Source organism: Peromyscus californicus, unplaced genomic scaffold, assembly GCF_007827085.1.
Source record: "Peromyscus californicus insignis strain IS unplaced genomic scaffold, ASM782708v3 Scaffold_9__1_contigs__length_137607984, whole genome shotgun sequence".
NCBI classification, from domain to species: Eukaryota; Metazoa; Chordata; class Mammalia; order Rodentia; family Cricetidae; genus Peromyscus; species Peromyscus californicus.
In genome coordinates, this window is record NW_026294617.1 from 79,564,337 (window position 1) to 79,571,399 (window position 7,063).

Below are 7,063 nucleotides of genomic sequence, written 5' to 3' on the forward strand. Positions count from 1 at the left end.
ACTACATTATTGCTTTACATTTATGTATTGCACACGTGTGTGTGTGTGTGTGTGTGTGTGTGTGTGTGTGTGTGTGTGTGTGTGTGTGTCTTGTGGAGGAGTCAGCACACACTCAGGGAGGTCAGAAGATGTCTTTTCCTGGACACTGTGATAATTGTGTTTTTAATTTTGGGAAAATTGCCATGTTGTTTGGCACCTTGTCATATTATTTTGCACACCCACAAACAGTGCATAAGCTTTCTGTATTCTCTGCATTCTCACCAACATCTTTCTGATGTTTTCTTTTCTCGTAGCAGCTACCACAATGGATATCAGGTATCAGCTCATTGATTTCTATTTTCCTGCTGGTTAGTGTTCCTGAGCATTTTTCAATGTGTGCCCTGGCCATTAGCACATCTCTTTTTTTTGAGAAATGCCCTAGTTTGCTTTCTATCACTGTAATAAATACTGTCATCAAAAGCATCTGGGGGAGGAAAGGGTTGATTTCCTCTTATAGCTCATAGTTTATCATGAAGAAAAGTCAGGGCAGGAACTCAAGGCAGGAACCTGGGAGGAGGAGCTGAGGCAGAGGCCGCTGAGGAACACTTTACTGCCTTGCTCCCAAGGGCTTTCTCAGCCTGCTTTTTTATACAGCTCGGGCCCTCTAGCCCAAGGGTGGCAGCACTCACAGTGGGCTGAGTCCATCACATCAATTATTACTCAAAACGATGCCCTCCAGACTTGCCCACTGGCCAATCAGATGGAGACATTTCAATTGATTGTTTCCTCTTCCTAGTTGTCCCTGGCTTGTGTAAAGCTGGCAAACAAATTAACAACAGCAACACCCAACCATCACAAATGTCCACGCAAATCCTTCCCTCATGTTCTTTTCGTGGAGATAAAGCTTTTTTTTAGACCACCTTGTCACATGGAGCCCACCTTGGCCATGAACTCTGAATCCTTCTGCCTCAGCCTTCAGAGTGCCAGGATTATAGGCATGCATAACCATGCCCAGCTGTTTGGCCATTCATTAATTGGGTACTTTAGTATTAAGAATTTTAGGAGCCCTTTGGATATTGATCCTTTATCAGAAATGTGATTTACATATATTTTCTTCATTTTGTGAATTGCCTATTCCCTTTATTGATACTGTCTTTTGATGTGCAGTTTAAAATTCTTTTTTGAGTGAGCTATGCTGGATGTAGTGGCACACGCCTTTAATCCCAGCACTTGGAAAGTCAAAGATGGGCAGATCTCTGTGAGTTCAAGGCTAGCCTACCTACACAGTGAGTTTCAAGCTTATCCCAGGGCTATACAGTGAGACCCTGTCTCCAAAAAATTCAAGAAATCTCATTAAAATATTTGTTTTTATTTTATGTGTGTGAGTGTTTTGCCTGAATGTTTGTGTGTGCATCATGTGTGTGTAGTGCTCAAGGAGGCCAGAAGAGGGCCCCAGATCCCCTGGAATGGGAGTTGGAGGAGGTTGAGTCACCATGTGGGTGCTGGGAATGGAACCCAGATCTTTTGCAAAGAGCAGCCAGCGCTCCTAACTGCTGAGTCGTCTCTCCACCCTAAGAAGTTTCATTTTTCTTTTAGATCACATTTGTGAAGTTTTTGACTCATTATTTCTTCTAGATGTACTATGATTTAAATTTTGTAATTACATTTATCTACCTACCTATCTATCTATCTATCTATCTATCTATCTATCTATCTATCTAATCTAATCTAATCTATTTATTTAGTGTGCATGTGTGTTTGAGTGTGTGTGTGTGTGTGTGTGTGTGTGTGTGTGTGTGTGTACACATATACATGTAAACATCATTGTGTAGAGATCAGATAACCATTTGTGAGATTTGACCCTCTCCTTTCACTATATAAGTCTTAAGGATCAGACTCAGGTCATCTGGCTTGGCAGCAGGTTCCTTTATCCATGGAGCTCTCTTGCTGGCCCCAGTTGTGAGGTTTTAAGTTTTACATGTAGGTCTTTGATCCATTTAAAGTGAAAAATTTTATTACGTAGTGTCAGGCAAGGGTCCATTTCTGTTCCTTCATCTGTGGAAATCCAGTTTTCCTGATACCAGTTGTTGAAAAATGGCCCTTTCCCATTGAATGGTTTGGTATAGTCTTAGGTACTTCTTATTGCTGTGATAAGACCAAGGCAACTTATAAGAGAAAGCATTAAGTTGGGTTCCAGAGGGTGAGTCCATGACCAGGGTCCATGACAGGTCATTTCAGTAGTCCTGAATGAATTTGGCATTATGAGATGGCCATGAACCTATGGGGACAAAGGCTGGAAGGTTAATGGCTTAAAACTGATGTGTTTGAGTGTCAACTTGACAAGGGGTGGAGTTGTGAAGGTAAATCTTAATTGCCAACTTGATGAGGTTTAGAATCACCATGGAAACAAGCTTCTGGTTGTGTTTATGTGAGAGTGTTGAGACTGGGTTAATTAAAGTGGAAAGAACTTTGGAAAGAAAAAAATGTGGGTGGCTGCTGTGGAATAATCCTCTTGTACACTGTAAAGATCTATCACTTGAATTGGTTTAATAAAATGCTGATTGGCCAGTAGCCAGATGGGAAGTATAGGTAGGGTGACCAAACTAAGGATGATAGGAAGGAAAAGGTTGGAGTCAGGAGTCACCAGCCAGACACAGAGGGAACAGGAGATAAACATGCCATGCTACTGCCATGTGCCAAAGCATAAATAGAAATATGGGCTAATTTCAAAGTAAGATTTAGCTAGTAACAAGCCTGAGCTATTGACCAAGCATTTAAAAGTAATATTAAGTCTCCAAGTCAATTAACTGGGAAGTGGTTGCTAGGTATTTGGGAACAAAGGGGCAGGAGAGAAATGTCCAATTACATATGGCATTTCAACATGTGGCTGAAATTTCCACATAAAACCTAACAAAGCTTAAAAAAGGATTCTAGACACACAAGAATGCAGTCAAGCCTAGCTTCTTAGTAGCTGCATTTTCTTTGGTGGGCTGTTTGCTGGTGGCAAGCAGAGGCATGGCTCCTTTAAGAGACAGCTTCCTGACTTGGTGCTAGTGGCAAAAACAGGTGGCTTTTTAAAGATGCCCTGCTACCAAACACTTTAATGGTGTTTATGAGCACCTGGAGGCATGCTACTTGGTGGTGGCATGTACCTATAAACTTCCCAGAGTTGGGGCAGTATCCATGGCCCTCAGAGCTGGGGGTAAATGTGTCTCATCCATGAGATTAGACTCTTAGGGAACTGAGGGTGAGGAGCCAGCACCAGCATGCCATGATCTAAGTTACACAGCAGCTGTTTTTTTTGTTTTTTGTTTTTTTCTCATGCAGACAGAAAAGGTTGAGCAGTAAGATGAGCAGTAAGGACAGATTCAGAAAAAAAGATCCTATAAACGGGTCACAGTGTTTAAAAATATATATGTAGGCTTAAGAGAAAAAGAATAGAGAAAGTCCTTAAAAAAGGAATAGAATAATTAAAAAAAATACAAAAACCCATGTAAAGATGGAAAATACACAGAGTCTGGATACTGTATGTTATTGTGTTGTCTTTGAATTGTTTGGCTGCTGAGGAAGGAGCAACAGCTGCTAAGAGACATTTGAATATAAATGTTGCTGGATTAATCCAACCTATATGTATTTTAAAAAAGTCTTGACTTCCAAGTTTAAGTCAAAAGATACATTACCTTGGGGGAGAGGTTTTGCTTTTATTTCCACAGGAAATGGAAGGCTGTGGATTCATTCTAAATTAAAGAAAATCAGATTTGATTGAGGAAGAACCCCTGAAACCCTGACTACAGACATAAAGAAATAAACCTAGAAGAACTACAAGACATGTGATATATATTTTACCTGCTCAAAAACATAACAGGAAAATCATCTTTGGCTGATTTGTGCACAATGCACAATCTATGCTTATACTAATACAGATCTATTACCTTTAAAATTTATATATTTTCAGAGCAAAGGGACCAGACACCAATGAAAATGATGGCCCATGTGATCCAGCATCCAGAACAGCTTCTGGGCTGCTGACTGAGATGATCCAGCTTCACAGAATACTCCAGCCAAGACTTAACAATTATCCTAAATTTTCTCAGGGTCCCCCAAAGATTACCAGTGCTCCCAATCAGCAGGAAGTAGTCTAGAAAATTAAGCCCACATTCCCTAAAAATGGGTTATGGATATTTATCATCATTTAAGGAGAATTGGTTATAAGTTGTTATTGATAATAGTCAGGAAAAAAGCTGAACAAAGAAGATTAAATTCAAGGATCTCATTCTAAAAAGTAGGGGGGGGATATAGAGATAATAGGATAAAGGGGTAGATTATTGAATCTACTTTAACCTAAAAAGTGACTATTAATCTTAAATATTTTATATTGGTGTGGATTTTGGTTTATTGATACCAATTTAAAGTTAATTTTGTTATACCGTATGTATATTTCTACTCGTTTAAGGTATTGTGTTTATGCAGCTCATTTAAAAACATGGTGTATAATTAAGAAATACAGATTAATAATCATGTATAATAGTCAAACTTATAGTCATGTTAGGTATGTTTTCAAGGTCATATGCAGATATATTTATATTGACAGATGGTCTTTAAACACTTCAAAGACCTACAGAATATGGCATTTAATATGTTTAATAAGGCTTTTCATGACAGTGAGACATGACTGCTCCTGGCAGCACCAATCTACTTCAAAGAAGATGCTATGTATGGGATATTTTATTTGTGCTAAAATGTGATTTTATTTGTATGTTAATAAAGTTGCCTGGAGATCAGAGGTCATAGCCATTTAGCAAAAGTCTGGCAGTGGTAGCACACGCCCTTAATCTGATCACATGGCAGGCAGAGTCTCTGTGGGGTCAAGGACATAGCCAAGCAAGGTGACCTGAACTTTTAATCCCAGTACCAACCATAGAGACCTAGAGGTTTGTATAGACAGGCAGTGATGAGGAAGTCATGTGGTTGGGTTTAAAGCCAATGAGAAGGCAGAACAGAAAGGCAATAAAAAGACAGTTATACAGGAAGAAGGTCTCTCTCTCTGGGGAAAGCAACGGCGGTGAGATGGTTAAATAAGGTAGTAGTGGCTCTTGCTAGGAGCTCTTGGCTTTAACTCTGTATTTGGCTTTGTGTTTCTTATTTATTAAGACTGTTTAGAATTTCATCTACAGCTGGGCATTGAAGAAACTCCATATGGAGTTCACTTTCTTTATGGCAAAAGTTAGCCACTGGGCAAAAAAAACTGCCCTTGTCTCAATTACTGACAGTTATTGCCCCAACTGGACCAACAGGACCCAAGAAAGGAAACTGCTGAGCTTTGCCAAGACAAAGTAGGACAGTCCTTCAAAATTCCCTGCTTCACAGGAAAGTCTGTCAGATATGCTAGCTGGATGCCCCAATGTTGCAGAGGAACCTAGGGTGACTGTCCAGGCGGCCTGGTATCCCTGTCATTAAGTAACATTTTATCCTTCTGGGGTCTTTGATGGAGTTAAAGACTAAATAGTTAAACTTATAGTTTTCTTTAATTGTGATAGAAAGCAAACTAGGTATAAAACTTTAGACCCACCAAAATAGGATGAATAATTCAATGTTTTCTCTGATTTTTGTCAAATACAAATAGACTGGATATTGTAACCCTAATTCTTACTTGATAACTGTTTTTGTTGTATATAATCTTACTATGTTAAAGTTAAAACCTTCCTTTTTAATTAGACAAAAAGGGGGGAAATGCTGTGGAATAATCCTCTTGTACACTGTAAAGATTTGTCACTCAAATTGGTTTAATAAAACACTGATTGGCTAGTAGCCAGGCAGGAAGTATAGGCAGGGTGACCAAACTCAGGATGATGGGAAGGAGAAAGGTGGAGTCTGGAGTCGACAGCCAGACATAGATGGAGCAGGAGATGAACCTGCCATGCTAATAAAGGTACCACCATGTGCCAAAGCATAAATAGAAATATGGGTTAATTTAAAAGTAAGAGTTAGATATTAACAAGCCTGAGCTATTGGCTTATCATTTATAAGTAATATTAAACCTCTGAGTCAATTATTTGGGAAGTGGCTGACAGATATTTGGGAATAGGCAGGTGGGAGAGAAATGTCTGGTTACAAGTGGCACCATTTCACAGTCTGGGTCCTGGGTGTCCAAAAAGGAGAAATCAAACAGCACCAGCATTCATCTGTCTGTGCTTCCTGACTGTGCATGGAATGTGACCAGCTGCCTCAAGCTCCCACTGCCAAGCCTTCCCCACCGAGATGACTGTGCCTTCAAACTGTGAACCCAAATAAGCCCACCATTCCTTAAGTTACTTCTTGTTGGGTATATGACCACAGGAACAATAAAAATAACTAATACAATATGGCACCAGCTTTAGTTCAGGTCTTTGTTCTGGGCATTGGAACAATAAAGACAGTTTGTCCTTGGGCTTATCCAACTGTATCCACTTGGTTCTACAAGTATTTACTTAATACCAATAGAATTTCAGGCTCCGACTCGTGAGACAAGACTCCAGTGTGGAGTAAAATAACCTTGGTTTCTGTTTTTTCCTGTCCACTTAGCATGACACTGAATGCATTCATTATCTCTGCATCTCCCATCTGGGAGAGACATTCACCAAAACCTAATCCAGCAATCTCTACTGACTTTTCTATAATCCTACAATCTGTCTCCATATGGACCGATATCACTTGTTCCCTCTCTGATGTTTCCCTGTAGTCTTTGCTTTCAAAAGATGCTGTTCAGTTCTCCGATGGAGGTCCACTTTCCTGGGCTAACTCTCCAGTTGCTTTTGTTAAAGACATCTTCAGCTTGTATTTGGAATTTTGTAAATCAGAAGATTTAGATGACTTTTAAGGAAAGTGTTAAAAAATTAAGAACATATTTGGGGGGGGGGAATGTATTGGTTGTTTAAAGAGAATACAACTAAGTAAGACAAAAATTCTGGTGACTGTCCTAGAGGCCACCAAACTTGACTTTCCATACTTCGGTGATTGTAGCCATCAAACTTGTTTTCCCCTCCAGCTAGGTTTTTGGTCCTATGAAGGCAGATATCACAACTTGGATCTTTCCTGCCCTGCTCCA